Source organism: Lissotriton helveticus, chromosome 3_1 (genome assembly GCF_964261635.1).
Source record: "Lissotriton helveticus chromosome 3_1, aLisHel1.1, whole genome shotgun sequence".
Classification (NCBI taxonomy): domain Eukaryota; kingdom Metazoa; phylum Chordata; class Amphibia; order Caudata; family Salamandridae; genus Lissotriton; species Lissotriton helveticus.
In genome coordinates this window covers 1195571899-1195599760 of record NC_136061.1, presented here as the reverse complement: position 1 = coordinate 1195599760, position 27862 = coordinate 1195571899, and the positions used below count along the sequence as shown (strand labels likewise).

The window sequence follows — 27862 nt, the reverse complement described above, 5'->3', positions numbered from 1 at the left end:
TTTCTCCGACACACCTTCTCATAGTGGCCCACTATCCCGCAGTACATACATTTTGCGCGTAATGCTGGGCACTTCCTGTCGTGCGCCTCGTGGGACCAGCTCCCGCACCGGTAGCATGACTTCTTGTTGCTTCCCGCTTCTTTACCCGGAGGGCCTGGGTTGCCTTGCCATCTGTTGGGTCCCTTCGCCGCCGACCCCTTGTACTTGTGGTCCCGGCGCGGTTCCTCATCGTCTACTCTGTTCACCATGGCGGTGGGTGCCGTCTCCTTCCTCGTTGCTTCCGCACACCTGCGCGCCAGTTCTGCTCTTTTGACAATCACCATCACTTCCTTCAGGGTGGTATCTCCGCTGGCCCACAGCTTGTCCTGCACTGCTGTGCTCGTGGTGTGCATCACCACCTGGTCCTTGATGAACTCTTCTTCCCAATTATCGTACTTGCACGTGGACGCCAGTCTCTTCAGGGCTGCAACATATTCCTCCCCTGTCTCGCCTGGACGTTGTTTCCTCTGCTGGAAATTAAATCTGTCTACCGACACACACACCGCCGGTCTGTAGTGTTCATTTAGGTCATCGATGGCATTGGCATGCACGTTGTCGTCCGTGCTTCCTCTTTCCTTTGGCACCAGGCTCTTGTATATTCTCAGACCTTCTGGGCCTAGGTTGAGTAATAGGATACGTTTTTTTCTTTTAGGATTGAACACCTCCTCGCTCTCGTCTTCCAATACTTCTATAAAATTGTCTATGTATTCTCTCCAGTCCTCCCACTTCATTAGTGGTTCCCCTGGCCTGGGTAGAAATTGTACTGGCGCCATCGCGTATCCCGCCTGCGCACTCATCTTCTCACTCTTGATCGCGGAGGGCGTGCTCCCTTGGTTCCTGGGACTGCCTGGTGTGTTGTCTTGCTCTTCCTTGCTTGTGTGAGACTGGGGACTACTTGCGTCCGCCCCCTCGCTCTTCGGTGGGGGATCCAGCGCTGTCTCTCTGTCTCGCCGGTTGCTGTTTGGTTTGGCGCGCTTTGCCTTGGGCTTGCTTGGTTTGGCGCGCTATCTTGTGGGCTTCTGGGTAGTGCCCTGTCCCTTCGGTAGGTTTGTTCTGCCTTTCTGGGCGATCCTGGGCTCTGCCACGCTCTTTAGGGCTGGTACCTGTGTGTTTGATTCTGGCTAGTCTCGCCCGACCTCCAGCTCTCTTGACCTTTCAGCGCTGTGGTCCTGCTCCTCTGCCACGTGTCTTCTGTACACCGGTGTGGTTGTTGGTTCCCTCGGTGGCTCCTGCTCGTGTCGTTCCTCGTGGTGGGTGGATCTAACATCCCACCCTCGTCGCCATTGTAACGTAGTGGTTACCATAAATGAAGACACTGCAAGTGTAGAGGATTTGCGTCAGGTTTATTTAATTTATAACCTCTAAAGAGCACCGAGCCGATGGTGCACCGCTCTCGGCTTTCACGCTAATCCCGGCGCCTGTACGTCACGTCGGTACGTGACGTGCATAAACTAGACTGCGCCACCACAGGAGTCAGTCTTAAGTCAAAATCAAAATCAAATTAAGATCAAAATACGGCGGTCTATCCGCAACGCGGGTGGCCTTATTAGACTTAGTTTTTATACCCGTTTACACCCCTTTTACAATAAAGGCCTGACGGATCTCTGTTATATGTGTTCATATGTACTTCCACCTGTTATAGAAGGGATCTTGCAGCTTTTCTGTATTATTTACTGTCCCTTGGTTTCTCACGCTTACTAAGTGTTCCCGCCAGGAATTGTTTTCGCCCACGGGCGGGATACTTGAAATGTTCCTTGACCGGTGGGGTTTTACCAATGTGCGCTTCTAGTTGCAATGCCTGTGCAATTTGCATATAAGCTTCATGCCTCAACTGCCTAGACGATGTCTTTGTGTCATAACACGAAATGGTTAACACTTCCGGTCACGCAGCCTTAAGACGCTCACGTTGGTGTGGAGATGGCGTGCTCTCATTTTATAGATTGACTCTACATACGTTGGCCCAACTGGACGCTAAATCCAGACGGGGCTGGGAGAGCTTGGCCCCGCTCTGGGGTTCCAGCGTTACTACTACGCCACTGTCGGTGGTGGTAAGGTATCTTACTAATGCCAAGGGTTCCGTATTCAGTGCAGGTAGGTACTATATATTGTCCCAAACTAGTACCTTCACAATGTACTTCCATGGGTACGTCGGGGACTACTTCCTATCATGGGGCAGTTTCGCGCTTATCCGCTACAGGCCTTCCCAAGTGGCTGAGTGCGGATTAGAGCCGATTACGAGCCGGGGGGCGTAACCCAATCAGGTTCCACTTATACCAGTTTGGATTACGCCCTTCGCTTGTGTTCCCAAATTGCTCCTAGGCTCTTAATGCCTCAAGGTCAGACGGAGCAATTTTTTGACTTACGCCTTACCGGCTGTAACAACAAGAGGGCCCTCGGAGTGCGCACACGCTCCTTATAACTAGACATGGCTCTTACGCCTTTGTGGGCTGCAATGATTTGGACTACAGCTCAGCTCAGGAGCCGGTTATATTTTTAATTTCACTTCTGGTGTGCAAAGGGTTGGCTCCCCCTCTTACTCCTCCGTGATTGGTGCCTTGCACTACAATATTACATTCTGACACCCTTACACGGGCGTGATTGGTGCTTGGCACTACAATATTACATTCGGACACCCTTACAAGGCTGGGTGAGTTACAAGGAGGATCAAACGTACATTAAAGGAGCATTCGCTCCAGAATGCACTCGGTGCCAATCGGGATTTTTCCGTCCCAGTGTCGGTCACCAGGGCCCCAGGTATACAGTCCTCAACACGGTGTGGTAAGCCCTATGACCGCCCATCATTATCTGGATGCTCCTCTCACAGCGGAAGAACTGGGAGATGCTCTGGGACAGCTTAACGCGGGCAAAGCCCCCGGACCGAGCGGTTACCCTTGTGAATTCTATAAAAAGTTCCACACGCAACTAGGGCCCCACTTTCGGCGTGCGCTTGAAGCGGCGCAGGGTAGGCTTTTGTGGTTTTCCAGAAACCGGGTAGGCCCCCTGATAGGCACGACTCTTATCGCCCTATCTCGCTGCTTAACATAGAAGCCAAAATACTGGCCAAGGCCCTGGCTAATCGGTTGCTTCCGTATATCACGGAACTGGTACACCCCGATCAATCGGGCTTTATGCCCGGTAGGGCTACACGCCATAATATTCGGCACGCGTGGGCTGCGATTGATGCCATGGGGGCCACAGGTGAGCAGGCGGCCTTGTTGCTTGCTGATATTAACAAAGCGTTTGACTTGGTGAGCTGGACGTTTCTGTTCGCGCTCCTGCCCCGTCTTAACCTGGGCCCCGTATTTCTATCATATATTAAGCTGCTCTATACGGACATCACAGCTACTGTGCGTGTTGCCGGGGCGGTGTCAGAGACCTTCCACATTGGCCGGGGGACCCGGCAGGGATGCCCTTTATCCCCGTACCTCTTTGCCCTTGCTATGGAGCCGTTGGCCGCCTGGGTCCGTATGGACGCGCAGATGCGTGGCTTTGTGTGGCCCTGGGGCCTCTCTGATAGGATCGCGTTATACGCTGATGACGTTCTCTTCTTCCTTACGGACCTGCGACGCTCCGGGCCACGAGTGTTGGAAATTATGCGGGTCTTTGGAGAGGTCTCGGCCTATATTTGAACATGGGTAAATCTACCCTGTGGGTCCTTGGAGGTGGCACAGTGTCGGACCCTTGGACATTGGACCTGCAGGTGGCGACCACTGGCTTGCAATACCTGGGAGTGTTCCTGTCGGAATCTGCGACCCTCACGTGGGAACGTTCTGTACTTCCGGTCTGGGAGCGGGTGCAAGCCGACGTGAAAACTTGGTCCCGAATGCCCCTTAATATCTTTGGCCGATCCGCCATCTTTAAGATGGTAGCGCTTCCACGCCTTCTGTATCAACTGCAAAATTATCCCCATCCGGTCCCGACCTCATGGTTTCGGCAGGTGAATTCGGTCTTGGGGCGGTTCCTATGGGCTGGGGGTTCTGCCCGGGTGGCGCTACGTACGTGCTTTTTTGTTCAAATCTGTTTTTATTGTGAACACAGCGGTAAGCCTACAACCCCTCGTCGGGGCCGGCCGCGCAGACAGTAACCAATAATAGGAGTAGGTAGCCACGTGGGGTGGAATTCTTAAACACAGCGCCTTGCCCACAACCCCCAAGGGGCCGGCCGCGTGGCCTAAGGGAGTAGAAAGCAAGAGGTGGCCATGTGCTGGCAGTGTGCCTTAGTACGGGGGAGGCGCGTATGGAAAGGAGAGCAACGGTGTCACATTAACAAAGGCCCAACAGGGGCCAAACTGCCCCAAAAAGGGGGGACGAAAGCCAGAGTGGCAAGACAAGGAGAAAGAGAAAGTCGGAAGAGGAAGAGCAGGGGAGAGGTGGAGAGGGGTCAGGGAGGTGTATCTGCGGTCGCCCACAAGAGGCAGAAGACGGGGAAGTGACTATGAGCCTAGTCTACCTGGGTCGGCGGGGAGGAGGGCATCCTCGAACAATTGCAAAGCGCGAAGCCTGGGAGGCATGCAGCGGGCATATCTTATGGAGCACAGGTGGCGCACGAGGGGTTCCCACACTGCCTTGAATCGCACCCCCCTTGATTGTATCCGTGCCGTGAGCAGCTCCATGGTCAGGACCTGCCAGAGGCGCACAAACCAGGAGGCTATCGGCGGTGCTTCAGTCCGCTTCCAATATAGTGCAATGAGTTGTTTGGCAGCGCCTAGCATGTGGAGGGTGAGGATCCAGTCGCTGCGCGTGAGTGCTTTAAGTGTGGGGGGTCGTATACCCAGTAATAGTGTGCAAACCTCCTCAGGGAGGGGAAAACCCAATACCTCTTTAATGTGACTGAGGACCTCCTTCCAAAAGACAGCCAGGGCAGGACACGACCACCAGATGTGTATGAAATCGCCAGTCGCAGTGCCGCACCTCCAGCACAGTGGTGAGGAGGCAGGGAACATTTTGCTCAGACGCAGGGGGGTGTAGTACCATTGTGTTAACATCTTGTATGCATTTTCCCTCTGCGGGATGCTGCGGTAGGATTTGGGGATGTCATTCCAGAGCCTAGACCACTGAGATGGCGTGATCACAGTGCCAGTTGCCGTCTGCCACTGCCTTTGGTAGGGATGCGCAGGCGGAGTGGTGGGATGCTGCAAGATGTTGTAGATTTGGGAGATGAGTCGTTTCAGTCCCCCGAGGGAGCGTGCCAACTTTTCAAATGGAGTGTGCGCCCTGGAGGCGGCCTGATGCATGCCATCTCCCGAAGTCCAGTGGCGCAGCTGCGCGTACTGCAGGCTAGCAGTCGAGGGGAGGTTAAACTCCTCTTTGCAGTCCAGCCACGATTTAGGCGACCCGCAAAGAAAAAGATCCCCTGCAACTCTGCAGTCTCCCAGAGTCCAGCTCTCGAACGCCCGGGCCTGAGCAGCAGGGGGAAAGTGCGGATTGCCGGCAATGGGGGTATGCGGAGAGGGGAACGTGGTCAGCCCTTTGGACACTGCCACTCTGTCCCATACTTCGAGAACCGTCCTCGTGGGGACCGCCATGTACGCACTTCTGGAGCGCGCCACCCGCGGCAACCAGGGCAGGTCCCATATGGTGCGCCCCGTAACCATTCGGTCCATGTGGAACCAGTGCTTGTCGCTTTCGCGTGCACCCCATTCTATCACGAACCGGAGATGCGCCGCCCAGTAGTAGTGGAGGAGATTCGGGCAGGCTAGGCCGCCTCTGTCCCTCGGCTCCATGAGGACTTTTTGTGAGAACCGGGGTCGTTTGCCTCCCCATATGAAAGACGTGAGGTCGCGTTGGAGGGTCTTAATGCAGTGAGTCGGTATCGGGGTGGGGAGGCACTGGAAGACATATAGAATGCGGGGGAGGATCGACATTTTGACCGCGTTTAGCCGCCCTAACCAGGAGACCATCAAGGGTTTCCATTTCCGCAGGTCCGCCAGGACATCCTTCCGGCAAGCAGCCCAGTTCTTTGAGGACCACGAGTCGAGGCGAGGTGTGAGGTCCAGACCCAGATATTTGATGTGGTCATCCGCCCAACGGTAAGGCGTGTCCTCCCTCAGCAGGCAGACCTCTTCCTCGGGGATGGTGAGGTTAAGTGCCCAAGATTTGGTGTGGTTAATTTTAAGGCCAGACGCCCGCTCGAACAGCGCGAGGGCGTCGTGTACCGCTGGGAGCGAGACTCGAGGGTTCGTGAGAGTGAGGATCAGGTCGTCCGCAAACAGCGCTACTTTGTTAGCACGCCCCCCGTGGGGGATGCCATGGATGTCAGGGGTACGCCTAATCAACTCCGCCAGCGGCTCGACCGCCAGGGCGAACAGGAGCGGCGAGAGCGGGCATCCCTGCCTCGTACCCCTGTGGATCGAGAGCGGTGGTGACAGTTGGCCGTTGACCCGGATTCTAGCTTGCGGTCCAATGTAAGGGGCCATGCACCTGGAGATCATGGTAGGACCAAGGCCCAGCTTCTCAAGGACCGCCCTCAGGAAGGTCCAGTCGACCCGGTCGAAGGCCTTTTCCGCGTCTAGCGAGAGGAGGCAGGCCGGGATTTTCCAATGGTGGACCTTTCCTACCAAGTGTGCCAACCTGCGAACATTATCGGCCCCCTGGCGGTCTCGTATAAAACCCACCTGGTCCGGGTTCACCAGGCCCGGCATATGTGGATCCAGCCGCTTGGCCAGGATCTTAGTATAAATCTTAAGATCAGTGTTAAGGAGGGCGATGGGGCGATAAGAAGCACACAAGTCGGGGTCCTTCCCAGGTTTGGGGATCAAGGCTATTTCCGCCATGCCCATATCGGGGGACGGGCCGGTAGCATCAGAGAAGGATCCATAAAGGCGCAATAGATGTGGGCGGAGCTGAGTCAGGAACAGGCGATAGAAGGCCAACGGCAGGCCATCCGGCCCCGGGGTTTTCCCCACGGGGAGGTCCCCTATGGCCTCAGTCACTTCCTCTTCCCGCAGGGGGTCCTCCATCGTGGCTGCACACGCCGGGGACAGTGGGGAACCCTCGAAGTCCGCGAGCACGGCCTCCCGCGCCTCCGCAGAAGTGGGTGCCTCGGCGTAGAGCGAGGAGTAATACTCAAGGAACGCGTCCTGTTTGGCCCTCTCAGAGGTGACACAAGTGCCATCCTGCCGCCTGACATTAGCGATGTGGGCCCTAGCGGCTCGCGCCCGCAGTCTGCCTGCCAGCAGGCGACCCACTTTGTCCCCACCCTCATAGTACCGTTGCTTGAGCGCCAGCAAGGAGAATTCCGCCTTGTTAGTGCGCAGTGCACGAAGTTGTCCCCTAAGGTTGGCAAGGGCTCTCTTAGTCGCCCGAGTGGGGGCGTCTCGATCCTGGGCCTCCGCCAGCTTGATCTCGCTGGCCAGGTCTGTTTCCAACTTGAACACCTCTTTCCTCCGTGCCGCCGCCAAGGAAGTGATGTGGCCCCGAATGGTGGCCTTGAAGGCGTCCCACACTGTGTGGAAGGGCATGTCGGGGGTGTCGTTAACGGCGAAATACGAGTCTATGGCGTCACGGATGCTGGCAACGTCGTCCGGGTCTCGAAGGACTCCCGGCGGGAGCACCCACCTTCGTTCGCGAGCGGCCCGAGCCTGGGGGTCCTGCAGCAACAGCTCCACGTGGGCGTGGTCCGACAGGGAGATGTCGGATATAGCAGCTGCTAAGGAGTCTCGGGTCAGTTCAAGAGAGGTAAACAGGTAGTCGATACGGGAGTACGTCCGGTGGGAATGCGAGTAAAAGGAGTAATCTCGGGACCCCGGATTATGGTAGCGCCATATGTCCACAAGGCCCAGGTCCAGAAGCTGCGTCTTGAGGGTAGAAGACATCGCTCCCGCGCCGTTAAAGGGGGCGCCCGCGCGGTCCAGCTCGGGGTCCCAAACAAGATTGAAATCCCCGCCCAGTATCGTATTAGCGGCGCCCAGTGGGAAGTGTTCCCGCAATAATGTCTGGAGGTACTTGTCCTGCGACTGGTTGGGCGCGTACACACACCCCAGAGTGAACTGTGTACAGCCTATCTGTACCGTGGTTCGGAGGAAGCGCCCATCAGTGCTTTTAAAGGGTTTCACGGGTCCCCGCCTAATGCCAGCCCTACAGAGGATCGCCACCCCCGCTGTCTTGGTGTCAGAGGATGCCCAGAACTGTGTGGGGTACCTAGGGTGTGTCATGCGTTTGACGTCTCCCCTGAGGAGGTGTGTCTCCTGGAGGAGAACAATGTCGGGGGAGTGGTGCAGGAGGTAGCGCCATACCTGACTTCGCTTGTTGGGAGAGTTGAGCCCCTTGACGTTAAGGGAAAGGACCTTCAAGGGCGCAGGGATGTTAGCTGTCATAGTGCCAAGGGGGTTTGGAGTCGCACAGATCCCGGCCTAGTAGACCTCCCCTCGAGCGGGACAGCAGAAGCGGCAACCCGTCGCAAGCGCGGCAACTCCCGCAGGACCCACCCTGCCACCCCTCCGCAAGCGCGGGGAAGGAACAGGAAGAGGGGGATGTGGAAGGGGGAAGTAGGAAGAGAGGAGAGGAAGAAAGAAGAAAAGGTGCAGAGGGGGAAGAGAACCAAATCAGGCCAACGGGCCCAGTGTACAGTGTCCCAGGCATCGGACATCCTCCACCCGAGGGTTAGGATGAACTCAGGAATGTCACTTCCTACGGGACAAAGGGAGGGAGCGGAGATCTGGGAAGGTAGTGTTCAAACAAGACGTCCCAGAGCCCGCCTACCCCGCTGCTTCAAGGTAGTTCGGGGGATTGCGCCGGGTCGTGGGGTCCATTCGGCCCGGTCAGGCACCCACAGGGCGCTGGAGCTCGGCGATGCGGTGCTCGGCCTGGAAAAAGCAAAAGGTGGTGTCCATGTCTAGGGCAATGGGGTCAGGCCACCATGATGGAGGAGGGTGAGACCAAGCGCCCAGTCGGCAAGCAAACGCCCAGGATAGCACGGGGCACAACAGCAGCGATCAGCAGCCATCCGGCGTTGAGGGGCGATCTCCACCCTCCGAGCCAGAAGCGAGGAGCTGGGAGGCCTGCCCCTCGCGGTCGCCCTCAAGGGAGCGGATGTGGGCGATGATGTCCTGCTTGGCCTGCGAGACAGTGAGTGCATCCACCGGGGGAGGTCGTCGACTTCTGCGCACCGTGGACCATTCCGGGCGTGGAGGTGTCTTCCCCGAGCGGGGAGGACGAGCCGGGCTGTGGTCCGGGGATTCCGGCATGCCTAATAGTTGTGCCGCCTCTCGGTAGGACCGGAGGGCCCTGCGCTTGCCCTCCCATTTGAAGATGAGCGCGAAGGGGTGGCCCCACTGGTACGAAATGTTCAGGGACCGGAGCTTCTCTGTGATCGGACGGAAGACCCTCCGCCTGTGGAGTGTGGTGGGGGCCAGGTCCTGGTAGATCTGGATCTTGTGACCCTCGTACTGCAAGTCAGGGTTGTCTCTAGCCGCCTTCAGGATGGCCTCTTTTTCAGTAAAATAATGCAGTCTAGTGACGATGTCGGGAAGGAGGCCCGCTTTCCCTCCCGCTCCAAAGACTCGGTGCGCGCGGTCAAGGCGCGGCGGGGGGGCGTCCTCTTCGCCCCACACCTCTTGCAGGAGTAGGGCCACGTAGGCCATGGTATTAGTCCCTTCTTCTCCGAGTGGCACGCCCCGAATGCGGAGGTTGTTGCGGCGTCCTCTGTTCTCCAAGTCCTCCTGCTTAATCTGGAGCTGGATGTGCTGCTCTTCAAGGGTCGCCACTCTCTGCCAGATCTGCTCCAGGTCCTCGGTGCGGGAATCCACTGTTCGTTCCAGGTCGTCGACCCGGTCGCCAAGATCGGTGACTTCTCTGCGTAGCTCTGTGACGCACGTATGGACCTCCGTCCTGAGGGATCCAATCTCGGTTTTCAGATCGGCCATGAAGGAGGACATGAAGGCCTGCGTCACCGGGGGGGAGTCAGCCTGCGTTGGGGGTTTCCCCTCGGATGTCGGCGGGGGGCCCCCTGAGGAGGATGGCGAGCCCGCCTTGCCCCACATGGTGGCCACCGACGCCCTCCTGGTCGTCGTGGATGGGGGGTCCGGTCTGTTCCCCTTACCGCGGGTCATGGTCTACTCAGGGCGTCGAAGGGCAGCGGGGGCCCGCCTCTGCCGCTGTGTACAACTCCTGGTCAGCGGCGCGGGATAGTGCAGGGGGGGGTGTGCTGGCGCCTCGGTGATCAAGCCCAGGTTCCACGGTCAGTAGCACAAGATCCCAGGGCTGGGGTCGGCGGTGCGTTTTCCGACAGGGCACGAGGTGCGTGTAGGCAATTGTTGTCCAGCAGAGATCCGGGCCGTGATGAGGCTGAGCCCGGGAGACAAGGTGGCGCGTAGGCCGGGGAAGCGTCAAGGAGGTGACGGTCGCGGGTGCTCCACGGCAGGTCTGGAAGAGATCCCACAGGCGGAGGCCCGGCACAGTCTCGTGGTCCCGCCGGGGCTAGGATCCACCCCCCGCGCGATGTCCAGGGGGCCGCGGCCAGGCGAGTCCCCCCGAGTCGTCCAGCAGCGAAGAGCCCAGGGCCAGGGGGGGCAGAAGGCGGGAGCCCCTAGTGTCCTCGCCGGCGCTCAGTAGGATCTCCTGGACTGGGGTGGCAGGTCGGCCAGGGGATGCGTCCAACAAAGTTCAGGCCCCCAGGGTACTGGACTGACCCACACGCAGCTTCAGGGTCACTCCCCAGGCCTCCGCCCGCACGCCCCAGGCTGCAGGGAGCGCTCAAGCGGCGGCCGCCAAAGCGCGGAAAGCTGCCCCCCACCAGAAGGGCAAAATGGCGGGCCGGTCAGTAGGCAGGTCCCGCAGGCGTCGGGCCCCCGCAGAGAGGCGGCAGGGCGGCCAGGGGATGCGTCCAACAAAGTTCAGGCCCCCAGGGTACCGGGCTGACCCACACGCAGCTTCAGGGCCACTCCCCGGGTCTCCGCCCGCGTGCCCCAGGCTGCAGGGAGCGCTCAAGCGGCGGCCGCCAAAGCGCGGTAAGCTGCCCCCCACCAGAAGGGCAAAATGGCGGGCCGGTCAGTAGGCAGGCCCCGCAGGCGCCGGGCCCCCGCAGAGAGGCGGCAGGGGAGGGGGGGCGTCTCACCTCGGCACACCAGGGCGTCCAGCGGTGGGCGGAGGAGTCGTGGCCCAGGCTCGCGGGCAGGGGGTCCTCAGCAACCCCTCCGGTCGGGGGCCCGTCGTCGCCTCCAAAGCCGGGGACTCGCGTAGGGGCAGCACCCAGGCCGCTGATGATCGCCCAACCTCAGCAGTTCCGGCACGGCCCCGCCGACGTCAACCGGGCTCCGCCGATGTGGTGCAGCCGCCGGAGGGGTAGCAGCGATGTGGCGCCTCGCCCAGCCCGCTGCAGCGGTCCCTCTCGTGGCTGGCAGGCAGGTCAGGCAGGCAGGTCAGGCAGCGCGGCCGAGGGCCCGGCACCAAGATGGTGGCCAACAGCCGAGCACAGAAGCCCCGGAGCTCAGGGCAGGGGCCTCGGGCGCGCCTGCAGTCGCAGTCCGCCGATGGAGTGCAGCCGCCGGAGGTAGAGGAGCGACGAAGAGCCTCTCTCAGCCCGCAGCAGTGGTCCCCCTCTCGGCGGGCAGTTCAGGCGGCGCGGCAGAGGATCCTGCCAGAAGATGGCGGCCAGCAGTTGAGCCCGGGAGCCCCGGAGCCTGGAACAGGGGCCGCGGGCGTGCTCACAGCCGTGGATCGCCGCTTAAGAGAGCACCAGCAGGGTCAGGATAGCAGGGGGGTCCCCAGGAGCAGATGCCCCCCAAGAACTACGCTGTAACAAGCCGATCAATGCAGCGGGGCGACGGAGCTCACTCAGGACACGTCAGGTCACATCGCTGTCTCGGCCACGCCCCCCACGTACGTGCTTTTTATCTACGTACTGTGGGGGCCTCGCCACCTCGGACCTCCTGTCCTACTACCAAGCAGCTCACCTGCTCATCCTAAATGACTGGCAGTGCTCTTAAATCGTTCCAGGACCTCAGTGCGGAGTTCCACATGCCACGGTCCCAATTCTTCCGGTATTTACAGCTCCGGCATGCGCTAACACCATACATTGCCGATCTTGACTCGCTCCCCGAATTCAGCCCTATTGAGGCGAAGTTGTTCATGGGTGATCTCGGTGACAAAAAAGTATCCCGGATATACCAAACGGTGGTCACTCATTGCGCTTCTGATTTACTTCCCCTGCGGACGGCCTGGGAGGCAGATGTTGGTCCCATGGACGAGGATGATTGGCGAGAGGCCCTGGAATCCCCACGAGACACTGCCATCGCAATGAGGCTCAGGTTTATTCAATTTAAAATTCTCCACAGGGCTTATTTTACCCGTGAACGCCTCTGGAAGGCGGGACTGATTGAATCGTCGGAATGCCTGCGTTGTGGGATGGAGATGGGCTCGCTGCTTCATACGGTGTGGCTGTGTCCTGGGATAGCTGGCTTTTGGAGAGGTGTGTGGAATTGCCTGTCTGAGGTACTACACTGGGATCTACCCCGCACCCACCGGCTGGGATTGCTCCATATTCTTGCAGAAATGGGGGGGAATTGCTATAAGCGCCATCTATTGCTGTTGGGACTTGTATTAGCCAAAAGAGACCTAGCCAAGAGACCATGGAAAGACGAACGGGCACCTCCTTTGTGTGTATGGAAAGCGGGACTAGACTTCTGTATGGGTCTGGAGCGCCCGATCTTTGAAGCGCGAGGGTGCCCTCGCAAGCACTTTAAGATATGGAAAAGATGGGCCGATTACAGGGACTTGCCACTGGACCCCCCGATCGACCCCGAAGAGGAGCCCTAAGCTCCCCCATTGCATGGGCCTGTGTCTTGCGCCTTGGCGGATACACTATACTCACACAACGCTGTTTCCCCCTTTTTACACGTGCACAGGGTTAGGGTGGGACTGCGGGGTGGAATTAGTTGAGGGTGGTGGGGAGTTGGGATGGGATGGGGTGGGGGGTTGTTTCAAATAAATAAGATTTGTGATGATTTCATTTCGACCTTCGATCCTGCTAGATGTAATGTATCCAAATGCTTGGTGGTTTCTCCTGATTGTGGGGTGCCACATTGATTGCCTTGCTTGAATTCCTTAATAAAATCGGTTGTGAAAAAAAAAAAATTGGATTGGGAAGTGAAGAACAAATTTATTCGGATAATGCTTCCTCTTCCAACATTAAAAATAGTCAAGACAGGTAAAGATATACACTGTCTAATGGTGGAACGTGGTCAACATGTTTCAGCAATTCACGGCCATTATGCCTTGCTTTCTTCAGGACCTATTTGACGACTATGGCTACTGCAGCAAATGAATACCAAAACGTGTAATCAAATTGTGAAATAAATAAACAAATAGTGAATCAATAGACAGACTGGCACAAATATCACCTGGAACTCCTAGGTGCAATGTCCCGTCTCCTCTTACAATTTCAGTTATTCACCGAATTGTAAGGTGTGAAGACCTCACCCCACCTGGCAGCGGCTCAGGGCAAAAGTGAAGCACCGCTCTTTCAGTCGGTACTTCAAACCGGCATCTGTGCCGACTGGGGAGGGACCAATGGTCATCTGCTCGGCCCATTCCTGTTTGTGATAAGACATCTTGGTGTGTGTGTGTGTGGGGGTCTCTCACGGAACCCCAAATGATGACGGGCGGTTCCGAGTGGTGACTGATGGGTGTTCAAGACCATCCACAGGTTTGGCTTATCTTACTAGTTTTATAAGAGTCAGGGTGTAGCTGCTGGTATCAGTATCTAGTCCCAGTCCGAGTACACTTGCCACTATTTGACCCTCTGGTACCTTTGTTGTTATGAGTATACTGTAGGGAATGTATCCAGAGCTCGGTCGTTAAACTTTCCCTTGGGTCCCCTCCTAATTGTGTTTGTGTAGTTGTTCCGAAAAGTCTCCCCAAACTGCAGATTCAATTCAGTTCATGTGAGCCAGGCGCGTGCACATCACCAGCCACATCCCACACCATGCCTCGGCATCAGACTTGAAAGGAAGCCGCTCCCCCGCCCCACTCCGCGCAATGCCAGAGCTAGTTTTTCTCGCTTTTTATTTGGTGTTCTTTGCGGCCCATGCTTCATTCCACCTACCACTTTACACTGACTTGTTCACTTTCCTCCCATTTCTATCACCTTCCCTCAGTCTCCTCCTTCATGTATTCCTCTTTGTCAATCTCCGTCTCCCATTCTTCATCTTCGATGCATCTTTTATTTTCTTACATGCTTTGGTGTACTTTCTCCTTTCTTCCCCTTCCTCCATATTTTCTACAACTTCATCACCTGTATTCTCATATCTTCTTTATTACTGCCTTCCTTATTTGATTTCCTCTTCTTCATTCAACCTTCCTTGTTCTCGCTCCGGTTTTCTCTTTCTTACCTCATTCCTCGTTCTTTCCAACATTGCCCCATCCTCTTCAGTCTCTTTCTCTGTGCTTCTGCTTTTCTCTGTCTCTACTTCTGCTCATTATTTCTTGTGTCCCCAATGTGCAGCTTTCCAGCTTTATTCCTTCCATTCTCTTCTTTCTATCCTGTTGATCTTTCCCCTCTACTCCTTCCACCCTGCATGCCTGCCTCAACTGCTTCCTTCGTTTTCGCGCTTTATTTCCGTAGTCTGTATTCTGTCAATCCACTTCTGTTCTCCTCCCTCATAACCCCCTCCTCCGTTTATCCCTCTCTTCGCCCCTCCTCCTTCTTCCTTATCATATTATTTTCTTCCTCCTCTCCTTTCCTTCCTAGTCTTTCCCGCTCTTTCTTGCTTCCTTTGTTCCTCCGTCCCTGTCTGTGTCCAGCCCCCTCTCCCTGGTACCTCAGACCTTTCCAGCTGCCTCCCGACCACCCTGACAGTCGGGAGCTGGTGCCTGTGGGTACAGAGTCTGGCTTGGCGTGATTTATGCCATTGGTATAACAGCAGACACACTGCAGTCCATCACTGCAGTCCCCCCCCCGATTAAAATTCAGCTCCGGCCCGACTGCAGCACTCCACAAAAGGAATATTCTACATAATTTCCGAAAATGCTTGTTTATCTGGTTTAAAAAGTGACCTTGTGTGATGTAACTAGTGTTCATTTAAAGCGCTGCAATACCTTCCGATAGGGTTCGCGCTAAATAAAAGTGCAGAAAAAACACAAGACAAATCGAACGCTTTAAAGCAAGAAAGGAACACCTCGGTGGGTGAATCACCCAGCTGGTGTCACAAGGCCCCCATAGGCAGAGCGGATATTTCTTGCCATCCCCACCTCTGCTCATTATCCAGAGGCTACCAGGCCTTACAGTAACACCTCGTCACCCAGAATACCCTCGGCCCCCCTCTCCAATCTCACACCTCAGCAAAGAGCCTTTGATCAGCATTAAACAGGCAAGTGCTCCCCCCTGGGGCGCTACCTCCGGGCATAAAACACATTATACACCACCTTGAGTGTACCCGTTCTTTGAGGTAGACAGTACCATATAGGAGAGGTGCAAAATAAGTGTATAATCTTGTTGTAAGCCTTTATTACTGCAGGACATAATCAGGGTTTCTTTGCTACAACAGCTTGAATTATATACAACACTACATTGGGCGCTAAAAACTGAGAAAAAAAAATCACATTGGAATGTTTAGAACCCAAACTGCTCAAATTTCCTCAAAACGTAACCATGAACAAATCAATTTACACTGGAAGAATACTGACGCATTTGCTGTGCTTAATACAAGCTTTAGTTTAATAAAAAAACTAAACTTAAAACCGGTTTGCCCATAGGCAATTAAAACAGAAGTGGAATGCATGCAGGGTGAACGAACTGCTCAACTTTGCGGAAAATTGTTCTTAAAGTCCACCAATGCAGTGTGCTAAAGTGTTTGGTCTTTCAGGGCAGTTTCTCAACTACTTTTCATCAGTGGTTGTTAAGTCCCCAGAGTAATCATTTGGGTCAGCAGCATCATCCGCATCTGCACTTTCTGCCTCCACATTATCTGCTCCTCATTTTCATCGTTTTCACCATCAATGTCCTCCTTTTCGTTTTGGTCATTGTCTTCATCATTCGCATCAGTTGTTTCCTCAACTACCGATTCTCCCGTTTGTTCAACGATTTCAAAGGGATTCTCACCCTAAAAGTAAACACAAGTTTTAAACCATCTTTAGCAAAATTCTCAAGAACAAATGCACACCAACTATTACAAAAGTAACAGCAAAAGTCTTGTGTACAGTGCAAGTAAAGAAATCAGATTTCAGATCACAAAAAAGCAGAAAGAATATATTATTAGAAAAGGCATCTTACAACGGGGAGAACATATGCAGGACTTCTAAATTTTAGAGTATGTCCAGACAGACCATAGGATGGAAAAATCCATGCCAGGTCTATGAACGCCCATGAGCTCCGAGGAGTCCTTGTACAGAGGGGGCGATGACTGGAATATTGAGGGTGGGCATCACATTTCCAAGAAATTCATTTCCTGCGAAACTACAATTTTTTGGGTGAAACTCAGTACGGAAGAAGTGTTATTTGCAAAGCTGAGGAAGGAGTACACAGATCTGAACATTCAATATGCAGTGTGAGCCCTGGTGGCAGGAAGGGTGCAAGTGCATCCACAGCATTACAGGCTGCAAGCTAATTGTTGATAGTAACTAACTTATCCGTTTGCAGCATGTGTACCTGTTTAATTTAATTAATGATTTTATTTAATGTGTATAGCGCTTGAATCACCCCCAGGGGGGTATCTCAGCGCTTGGAAGCACAGCATAGGTCATGGGTACTCACAAACGTTCTCTCAGGGGCCAAATTTACACTGTGGTTTGTGCCTGAGGGCCGCACCAGTGGGGTCAGTGGGGTGTAGTGTAGTTCCTATATTCCCAATAGGCTCTGAGCATTGGAATAATATCTTCAATAGTATAGACGTAGGACAGAGGGTAACTAGGTCTTCTACGGACTATATTAGACTTAAATTTTGTGTGCCAGCTAGCTCAGAGTTCACTAGAAACTTTCTCGAATAGGCGAGGAGGATTTTAACCTCCCTGGATAGACAAGAAGGGATTTAGTTTCTGACAACCATAGAACATGACAACTTTGCTCTCCCTGATCAAGAGTACATCTCTAGAGTCGTGTGAAAACAAAAGACAGCTATTTTACTCAGTCAATACGTGCATTCTTAGTTTCACCAGATTGTAGAGAAAAAAAGAGACGGGCGTTTTCAATAAAAGGTGTTATTTATTGATCAGTCTCTTTTCTCATACAAGAGAAATGAATCGCTACAATTGCAATACTTAGGGTTAAGTAGAATGCATATAGTAAAAGCAGGATTATAAAATAATACTGTAAAAGCATTGATATGGTTTCTTAGCCATATGATACTTTAAAATGGATAAAAGATATACATACATATATACATTGACTAATCGTCAATGGTGCTTCTAACTACACCTACCCCGGTGTACCTGACCTAAGCCTAATACGTGGGAGGGAGTAAGTAAGTAGCAGTTTAAGTTAAGTTTGTTTTGCCAAGAATCTGACTCAAGAATTCTCTATACGGTTTTAGTCAGTTCAGTACTTGGGATTTAGAATGCTGGAGGGCTGGTATCTCTCTCTCAGGACTCGGTATCCCAGTCACCCACGAGGGCAAGCTGAAAACGCACCAGGACTTGACTGTTGGGTTGTTTAGGATACTTGTAGCAATGAGTACGCTCTCCCTTTTTATTTGTTCCTTGTAAGCCTGGAATTTTTTTTAGATAAATAAACGTTAATTTATACACATACTGCTAGTTCAACTACAATAACTTGGTTGGAACCTAGAAGAGAAGGCCTTCAATGTGGACAGAAACCCTTTAGAAACTACTCTGCCACCAGGGTGTGCCAGATAAGCGTTTAAAAAACACCAGGGACTCTTATTAGGGAATGACCCGCAATCTCGCTCCCTCCACAAGCAAGCAATCAAACCCCACCAAGCAGGCCGTGACCTGAAACCCTCAAGGGAAAAGAGCACAGCCAAGAGACAAGGCGAGCAGGACTCCAAGGCAGACTGCAAGGCAACGGGTTACACCGAGTCTGATTGAATGGTTTGAAAAACCTCTGGTAGATTTTCTGAAGACAAATAAAAAAACATTGTCATTTACAATGCAAATAGATCAAAGTCTCTCAAATGCGAGACCTTTGACGCACTCGTGCTTTAGCTGTAAACATCGTAAGATAAAGACAAGGAGGTGCAATTGCTTCAAAAGCAAAGCTATATAAAATAAGCATTTGCAATGCAATAGGTCTCGCAGCATTTAAGTTTGAGTTACTGGCATTGTAAAGGACAATGTTTTGCATAAATTCTTTTTTGGTGTCCGTGTGTGCATGGCAGTGGTGGTGTGTGTGTGCATGGCAGTGGTGGTGCAGAGATGCAAATCAAAGTATCATGAAACAGCAGCCTCTGAATTTAATGGAATGTCGGCAGATAACAGAACATAGCCAGAGATGAACTGCCAGCAGTGTTTGGTCCACCAGCCATGTTTAGAGGCAATGCATTCAGGTTTACTCAAGAGAAGTGCCTTGTAGCTCACACAACACACTTCGAGGTGGATTATGAAATGGAGAGGGAACTCATGTAATTATTTCAAAGAAGGGCAAACAAGCTCACATTGTCTGTTGTTGGCGATTAGAAAAGCGACCGCGTAAGAGAAACTTTGACAGGTGTTAATGAGAACTGTGGGAGAGTAGTGTGGGGCCTCATTGGGCAAATGATAAGACAAGTTCCTGGAACGTGAACCACAAATGTTTAAGATGAAGGGCAAGCTTTATAATGTGCTTTAATGTAAGCTGGGACTCAGAAGTCTGTGCTCTTTTCTGGACATGCCCTTTGAAGGACACAGATTGGTCAATGAGAGAGCCGAAGGATTTGGAAAAAAATGAAATAGGGAGAAGAGGCCATCCAATTCCAAAGACATGCCCTTCACATTGACAAAGCCTTTATTTCGAGATACCCATAATTAATATTATAACCACCACACTGCCCAATTATTTCAACTATCAAACCAATGCCAAGGTGTTGGCGATGTGAAGGTCTGTAATTGTTAATGACGTGATGGATTGCACTGACATTCATATAGAGCCACTCTCACACAGACAGAGCGCCCCACACAGACAGAGCGCCCCACACAGACAGAGCGCCCCACACAGACAGAGCGCCCCACACAGACAGAGCGCCCCACACAGACAGAGCGCCCCACACAGACAGAGCGCCCCACACAGACAGAGCGCCCCACACAGACACAGCCGCGCACACAGACACAGCCGCGCACACAGACACAGCCACACACACACACACACACACAGACACAGCCACACACACACACACACACAGACACAGCCACACACACACACACACACAGACACAGCCACACACACACACACACACACACAGCCACACACACACACAGACACACAGACACAGCCACACACACACAGACACAGCCACACACACACAGACACAGCCACACACACACAGACACAGCCACACACACACAGACACAGCCACACACACACAGACACAGCCACACACACACAGACACAGCCACACACACACAGACACAGCCACACACACACAGACACAGCCACACACACACAGACACAGCCACACACACACAGACACAGCCACACACACACAGACACAGCCACACACACACAGACACAGCCACACACACACAGACACAGCCACACACACACACAGCCACACACACACACAGCCACACACACACACAGCCACACACACACACAGCCACACACACACACAGCCACACACACACACAGCCACACACACACACAGCCACACACACACACAGCCACACACACACACAGCCACACACACACACACACACAGACACAGCCACACACACAGACACAGCCACACACACAGACACAGCCACAGCCACACACACAGCCACAGCCACACACACAGACACAGCCACACACACAGACACAGCCACACACACAGACACAGCCACAGCCACACACAGACACAGCCACAGCCACACACAGACACAGCCACAGCCACACACAGACACAGCCACAGCCACACACAGACACAGCCACAGCCACACACAGACACAGCCACAGCCACACACAGACACAGCCACACACACAGACACAGCCACACACACAGACACAGCCACACACACAGACACAGCCACACACACAGACACAGCCACACACACAGACACAGCCACACACACAGACACAGCCACACACACATCTTCTCACCTGCACAATGGAAAGGACAAAAATGCACACAGGCTTCGATCAAACACCTTCCAGATTAACTGCCCAGAATGCAGCAGCACGCACAGCTTCAGACCCAGCACTTACCCACCAAATACACTTCCGCCACAGAAGCAGCACTGGCTGATGAGACTAGCCAGCCACCAGGGTAAAACCAGACAGAGCAGATGTTCTGAAGTGGCCGCTACCCACAAGACAAGGAGGCCACCAATTTCCAGGACATGGCTCACCAAGACTAACTATTAGTCAGTCAAAGCTCTAGCCTGTAGAAGGGGCAATCCAAAAACCACTTGTAACCCAACCGTGTCCCCGTCCTCCCTCGCCCCAAAAGAATGTACAGTTAAATGAGATTGATAGGACACTTTGTTAGGCTGAAACAGGGCACATTAACTGTAATATCCAGACGCGGGTAGAAATCTAAGCTCGGAATCAGAAAGGGGGGCCCTGAACACTGCAGGGGGGCTGGGGAGTTCAGCAGTCAATTATACTCTGCCTTGAAAATAGTACTGTGCCAAAATGGCCTCTTACCCAGAGTGACTAGTACATGTCGCAACTCAGCGCCCATCACAGAGCCATTGGCTTCTTTGTCGAAGACCCTCAGCCCCTCCACAAAGTCATCGTAGGTACCCTAGTCCTTGTTCTTCGCAATTGTCTGCAGCATGGGCAAGAACTCGTCAAAGCCAATCATCTTGGTGTTAAGCTCTGGGAAAGAGAGAAGAGTTCAGAGGAGCAGTCACCGGCTGCAGCAGCGTGCCAGGCTGGCGAGTACACATTAACAGTGACAAACTTTAAACAATGTGATCGTCCAAGTTCCCCAAAACCCCCCTACCACCTCCAGTCAGGTTTTTGTCCCATCCCAGACTGCCAATGAATATTACTGATATGGTCCATCTATCAACTGTGAACGAGGCAGAGATCTCCAATTCAATGTGTGGCACAGGGTAAGAGCTGAGGGCAGAGGGGTAAGAGCTGAGGGGTAAGAGCTGAGGGCACAGGGGTAAGAGCTGAGGGCACAGGGGTAAGAGCTGAGGGCACAGGGGTAAGAGCTGAGGGCACAGGGGTAAGAGCTGAGGGCACAGGGGTAAGAGCTGAGGGCACAGGGGTAAGAGCTGAGGGCACAGGTGTAAGAGCTGAGGGCACAGGTGTAAGAGCTGAGGGCACAGGTGTAAGAGCTGAGGGCACAGGTAAGAGCTGAGGGCACAGGTAAGAGCTGAGGGCACAGGTAAGAGCTGATCTGCCACGATTGTCACATTTTATGTAATATCCTAAATCAGATACAAGCAACACGTTGCGTCCAAGTGAAAGGGGCCCATTAGACTCTAATGGAAGCCTAAGGTTTAGTAATAATAGCCAACTAGGATATAGTGAGCACTTCTGACTTGCCCCCTAGGTTCAATGCACCACAGACCTAATAAGCCCCTGGGTCTCATCGTAACAGACTTTGCACTCTGAAATACACCTTAAAATGTAGCTCCTTCAGATTCACCCAAGTTAATTTTCAACTGGGGGGTGCTCTGGTCCACGGATGAGTGGCGTGTGCTCAGATCCAGGGGTGAGTGGCGGGTGCTCTGGCCAGGGGTGCGTGGCGGGTGCTCTGGCCAGGGGTGCGTGGCGGGTGCTCTGGTTCAGGGGTGCGTGGCGGGTGCTCAGATCTAGGGGTGAGTGGGGGTACTCTGGTCCAGGGGTGAGTGGCGGGTGCTCAGGTCCAGGGGTGAGTGGCGGGTGCTCAGGTCCAGGGCTGAGTGGCGGGTGCTCAGGTCCAGGGCTGAGTGGCGGGTGCTCAGGTCCAGGGCTGAGTGGCGGGTGCTCAGGTCCAGGGCTGAGTGGCGGGTGCTCAGGTCCAGGGCTGAGTGGCGGGTGCTCAGGTCCAGGGCTGAGTGGCGGGTGCTCAGGTCCAGGGCTGAGTGGCGGGTGCTCAGGTCCAGGGCTGAGTGGCGGGTGCTCAGGTCCAGGGCTGAGTGGCGGGTGCTCAGGTCCAGGGCTGAGTGGCGGGTGCTCAGGTCCAGGGCTGAGTGGCGGGTGCTCAGGTCCAGGGCTGAGTGGCGGGTGCTCAGGTCCAGGGCTGAGTGGCGGGTGCTCAGGTCCAGGGCTGAGTGGCGGGTGCTCAGGTCCAGGGCTGAGTGGCGGGTGCTCAGGTCCAGGGCTGAGTGGCGGGTGCTCAGGTCCAGGGCTGAGTGGCGGGTGCTCAGGTCCAGGGCTGAGTGGCGGGTGCTCAGGTCCAGGGGTGAGTAGCGGGTGCTCAGGTCCAGGGGTGAGTAGCGGGTGCTCAGGTCCAGGGGTGAGTAGCGGGTGCTCAGGTCCAGGGGTGAGTAGCGGGTGCTCAGGTCCAGGGGTGAGTAGCGGGTGCTCAGGTCCAGGGGTGAGTAGCGGGTGCTCAGATCTAGGGGTGAGTAGGGGTACTCTGGTCCAGGGGTGAGAGGCGAAACCTAAAAAACAGAAGCTGTCTATCTAGAAACATACCTTTTTTGACCGCATTGCCATTTGATCCAGGTTTTCTCAATTTAGGTTTTTTGTCGACAAACGCCCCTCCAATGGGTTTATTAAGCGATTGCATCATCTTTCTTTTCATCCACCTTCCAGCAGGCCGACCAAATACCAGATTTGTCTGGTAGTCGACAACAATTCCAGGTCTCTGCATACCGCCATAATCCTGCAAATTGATAACATAAAATTAGCAGAGAGTATGCAGATAAGGCAAGTTACATGGTGTGCAAAAATGTGTTAACAGTTTTATAATAATGGCAGGCATAATCCAAGAACCAATGTTGGGTGGTCAAGGAATTCGTCGGCTAAGCAGCAATTGTTGCCATTCTGGTAGGTGTAGATACTTCTTGGCTACAATTCTGAAAACTGCAGTAAGGACACTGCTGTACAGGTTTTCATTTGCATTAGTGAGCTTGAGAAATAAAGAAGATAAAATGCTTATAAACATGTGTGTGGTTGTGTCTGGTTGCGCGTGTGGTTTGGTTGTGTGTGGTGTGGTTGTGTCTGAGAGAACCGGGAGTTAGAGAAGGAGGCGGGGTGAAAGAGAAAAGCAGATAAGCACAGTAAAAGAGAACAGGGAGTTAAAGAAGGAGGTGTGGTGGAAGAGAGCAGCAGATCAGCACGTGAGAAGAGAAGAGAACAGGGAGTTAGAGAAGGAGGCGGGGTGGAAGAGAGCAGCAGTTCAGCACGTGAGATGACAAGAGAACAGGGAGTTAGAGAAGGAGGCAGGGTGGAAGAGAGCAGCAGTTCAGCACGTGATATGACAAGAGAACAGGGAGTTAGAGAAGGAGGCAGGGTGGAAGAGAGCAGCAGATCAGCACTTGAGAAGAGAAGAGAACAGGGCGCTAGAGAGAGGGAGGGCGATAGAGAGAGATGGGAGGGCGATAGAGAGAGAGAGAGAGGGCGATAGAGAGAGAGAGAGGGCGATAGAGAGAGAGAGAGGGCGATAGAGAGAGAGAGAGGGCGATAGAGAGAGGGGGCGATAGAGAGAGGGAGGGAGGGCGATAGAGAGAGGGAGGGAGGGCGATAGAGAGAGGGAGGGAGGGCGATAGAGAGAGGGAGGGAGGGCGATAGAGAGAGGGAGGGCGATAGAGAGAGGGAGGGCGATAGAGAGAGGGAGAGAGGGCGATAGAGAGAGGGCGATAGAGAGAGGGAGAGAGGGCGAGAAAGGGCGATAGAGAGGGGGAGAGAGGGCGATAGAGAGAGGGCGATAGAGAGAGGGCGATAGAGAGAGGGAGAGAGGGCGAGAAAGGGCGATAGAGAGGGGGAGAGAGGGCGAGAAAGGGCGATAGAGAGAGGGCGATAGAGAGAGAGAGAGGGAGGGCGATAGAGAGAGAGAGAGGGAGGGCGATAGAGAGAGGGAGGGCGATAGAGAGAGGGAGGGCGATAGAGAGAGGGAGGGCGATAGAGAGAGGGAGGGCGATAGAGAGAGGGAGGGCGATAGAGAGAGGGAGGGCGATAGAGAGAGGGAGGGCGATAGAGAGAGGGCGATAGAGAGAGGGAGAGAGGGCGATAGAGAGAGGGAGAGAGGGCGATAGAGAGGGAGAGAGAGGGCGATAGAGAGAGGGCGATAGAGAGAGGGCGAGAGAGAGAGGGAGAGAGAGAGGGCGAGAGAGAGAGGGAGAGAGAGAGGGAGAGAGAGAGGGAGAGAGGGCGAGAAAGGGCGATAGAGAGGGGGAGAGAGGGCGAGAAAGGGCGATAGAGAGAGGGCGATAGAGAGAGAGAGAGGGAGGGCGATAGAGAGAGAGAGAGGGAGGGCGATAGAGAGAGGGAGGGCGATAGAGAGAGGGAGGGCGATAGAGAGAGGGAGGGCGATAGAGAGAGGGAGGGCGATAGAGAGAGGGAGGGCGATAGAGAGAGGGAGGGCGATAGAGAGAGGGAGGGCGATAGAGAGAGGGAGGGCGATAGAGAGAGGGAGAGAGGGCGATAGAGAGAGGGAGAGAGGGCGAAAAAGGGCGATAGAGAGAGGGCGATAGAGAGAGGGCGATAGAGAGAGGGCGAGAGAGAGAGGGAGAGAGAGAGGGCGAGAGAGAGAGGGAGAGAGAGAGGGAGAGAGAGAGGGAGAGAGAGGGCGACAGAGAGGGAGAGAGGGCGATAGAGAGAGAGAGAGGGCGATAGAGAGAGAGAGAGGGCGATAGAGAGAGAGAGGGCGATAGAGAGAGAGAGGGCGATAGAGAGAGAGAGGGCGATAGAGAGAGAGAGGGCGATAGAGAGAGGGAGAGAGGGCGATAGAGAGAGGGAGAGAGGGCGATAGAGAGAGGGAGAGAGGGCGATAGAGAGAGGGAGAGAGGGCGATAGAGAGAGGGAGAGAGGGCGATAGAGAGAGGGAGAGAGGGCGATAGAGAGAGGGAGAGAGGGCGATAGAGAGAGGGAGAGAGGGCGATAGAGAGAGGGAGAGAGGGCGATAGAGAGAGGGAGAGAGGGCGATAGAGAGAGGGAGAGAGGGCGATAGAGGGAGGGAGAGAGGGCGATAGAGGGAGGGAGAGAGGGCGAGAGAGGGAGAGAGGGCGATAGAGAGAGGGAGGGCGATAGAGAGAGGGAGAGAGGGCGATAGGGAGAGAGGGCGATAGAGAGAGGGAGAGAGGGCGATAGAGAGAGGGAGAGAGGGCGATAGAGAGAGGGAGAGAGGGCGATAGAGAGAGAGAGAGAGGGCGATAGAGAGAGAGAGAGGGCGATAGAGAGAGAGAGAGGGCGATAGAGAGAGAGAGAGGGCGATAGAGAGAGAGAGAGGGCGATAGAGAGAGAGAGAGGGCGATAGAGAGAGAGAGAGGGCGATAGAGAGAGAGAGGGCGAGAGGGGGAGAGAGGGCGATAGAGAGGGGGAGAGAGGGCGATAGAGAGGGGGAGAGAGGGCGATAGAGAGGGGGAGAGAGGGCGATAGAGAGAGGGAGAGAGGGCGATAGAGAGAGGGAGAGAGGGCGATAGAGAGAGGGAGAGAGGGCGATAGAGAGAGGGAGAGAGGGCGATAGAGAGAGCGATAGAGGGAGAGAGGGCGATAGAGAGAGAGAGAGGGCGATAGAGAGAGAGGGGGCGATAGAGAGAGAGAGATAGAGAGGGCGATAGAGAGAGAGAGAGAGAGGGCGATAGAAAGAGAGGGCGATAGAGAGACCCCCAATTCTACTACTCTCTTGTAGCCCAACAAACAAATCATCAGAAAATGAAGCAGAGTTGAGGGGCATGCCAGGTAGAGATCCATGCCACACAAGCGTCCGGTGGGGATGTATGGCATAATTACAGCACCAGGACTCCTCAGCGACCTATCATATTCAGAACACTGGTACTCACAACAGCAAGGAGGTAGGGAGACGGTGGGACGGTAACTACTTCACACAAGTCTGTCTTCGTTTTGAACAAGAGATCGGCTTCTTTTTAGACAAGCAACCATCCTCAACTTGTCCCAAGTACAATATCACTCCTAATTGGAGTCCAAGGAGAAATAAAGTTGGTTGTGTCTCGGTTGCAAATTCGCAACCTTGACCGCCCCCCAAACTTGGGGGCTTATTTACAAGCCCCTTGCGCCACTTTTGCGTCATTTTTAACATAGGAAAAGTGACGCAAAAGTGGCGCAAGGGGCTTTTAAATCTGTCCCTTGGTATTTAAGTCACCTGCACTTCTGTTGAACGTTGTAATACCTAAGAAAGGAATTCTACTCTAATATGAATTAAAATCTCCAGAGCTGATGCCGCAGCCATTCCTTTGAAGGGGAGGCTGAGGTCAGTCAGGAGAGCTGCTGGTTGCGCCCGGTGCCGCCTGCACAGCCAGTGACCGTAGCCGGTGCGTCGGACCCTGGCTCCCCGCTTCCCACAGGCCCCTCCCGGCGCGGCGCCGCTGCACTCACCGGTGTCCAGACGCACTACCTGGGGCAGCCGCCAGCCTGTAGGAGCTGATGAGCTGGTCCAGGGGCAGCGAGGCCGAACTCCAGTGCACCTCCTTGAGCGGGGGCACGGCGGCGGCGGGCTCCATGCTCACGGGCGGGGGTCGGCGGAGAGGTGGCGGCAGCCCCGGGCTCCCCCGTCAGCCGCAGCGGGACATGCTGCTGCTGCCGCCGGTCAAAGCAGGGTCGCCTCAGGCTCACGGGCGGGGGTCGGCGGAGAGGTGGCGGCAGCCCCGGGCTCCCCCGTCAGCCGCAGCGGGACATGCTGCTGCTGCTGCCGCCGGTCAAAGCAGGGTCGCCTCAGGCGCGTCCGCCCGCAGCGCTGCCCCTCTGCCGCCGAGGCTGCCTCTGGTAGGAAGCGCCATCGCAGCGCCTGCCAGAGCTGACTAATCACAGCGGCGGAGGAGCTCGCGCGCGCGACGGGCAACATAGAACTGGCCCCACCCACACTTGCGTAAATGTGTGCACAAACAGGGGGTACAGTCCCTGATGGGCGGGGTAGTGAGACGTCATGAAAATTAAAATGCGCATGCGCACCATTAGTGCGCATGCGCACAACGATGAGGGGACACTGCCACATGGGGGACAGTGGATTATAGAACACCGGCTAAGCGAGTTGTGATCCTCCACATGCTTATTTACTCTCTGTGCTAGATTATCCGATTGTCCAACACTGGAACTAAACGCATCATCCCGAACCACACTCAGAGCCAGCAGACAGCCGATGGTTACTTTTCTAAGCAGCTTTTTGTTCAGTTTGACCCTTATATTTTATAATTATCCGACTGGGGTTACTATAATATGACAATTCAGGAGCCATATAAACACATTTAGGACAACCATTACAAATTAAGATGTTACTAGGTTATATATTATTATGGCTGAAATTCGGTATATGCATCGGTGTATTTGTTTACTGTTTTTATTGATGATGTACAGGCTTAGAATTGTTTACTATTTTTACATTTGTAAACCACGCATCAACGTGAAATATTTAAAAAAAATTAGGATATCATCACAACGAGTGATTGTAGAGCAGAGGGTAGGCAACAGTACGTTTCAGCAATCTAAAAAAATGGTGTTGCAAAAAGTATTGAAATGTACCAAAGCACCCATCACCAATCAAAGGATACCTGCTTGTTTTATGTTTTGATGTTTTTATAAAAAGTGTTTCCTGAATTGCGGCATCATTCCGCAGTGAACAGTTGTATGCACCTGCAAATAACTTTTTATTCGTGGCCTGTTCGACTGAGGTTTGTTCTTTTTTTCATTTTTGACATTTTTTTAG

General features: G+C 54.2%; 1 protein-coding gene and 1 long non-coding RNA gene across 2 annotated transcripts in view; one reads left to right on the top strand and one right to left on the bottom strand.

Moving 5' to 3' along the window:
* Positions 1–27862, top strand: part of JHY (junctional cadherin complex regulator) — a 443466-nt gene that overhangs the window by 244442 nt on the left and 171162 nt on the right. The gene's annotated exons all lie outside the window — the stretch shown is intronic.
* On the bottom strand, positions 15453–26809 carry LOC144823363 (uncharacterized). The gene is made up of 4 exons (XR_013608771.1): positions 26539–26809; positions 22678–22867; positions 20746–20919; positions 15453–16075 (listed from the first exon to the last, which is right to left on the bottom strand). It is a non-coding gene; the product is annotated as an uncharacterized LOC144823363 (long non-coding RNA).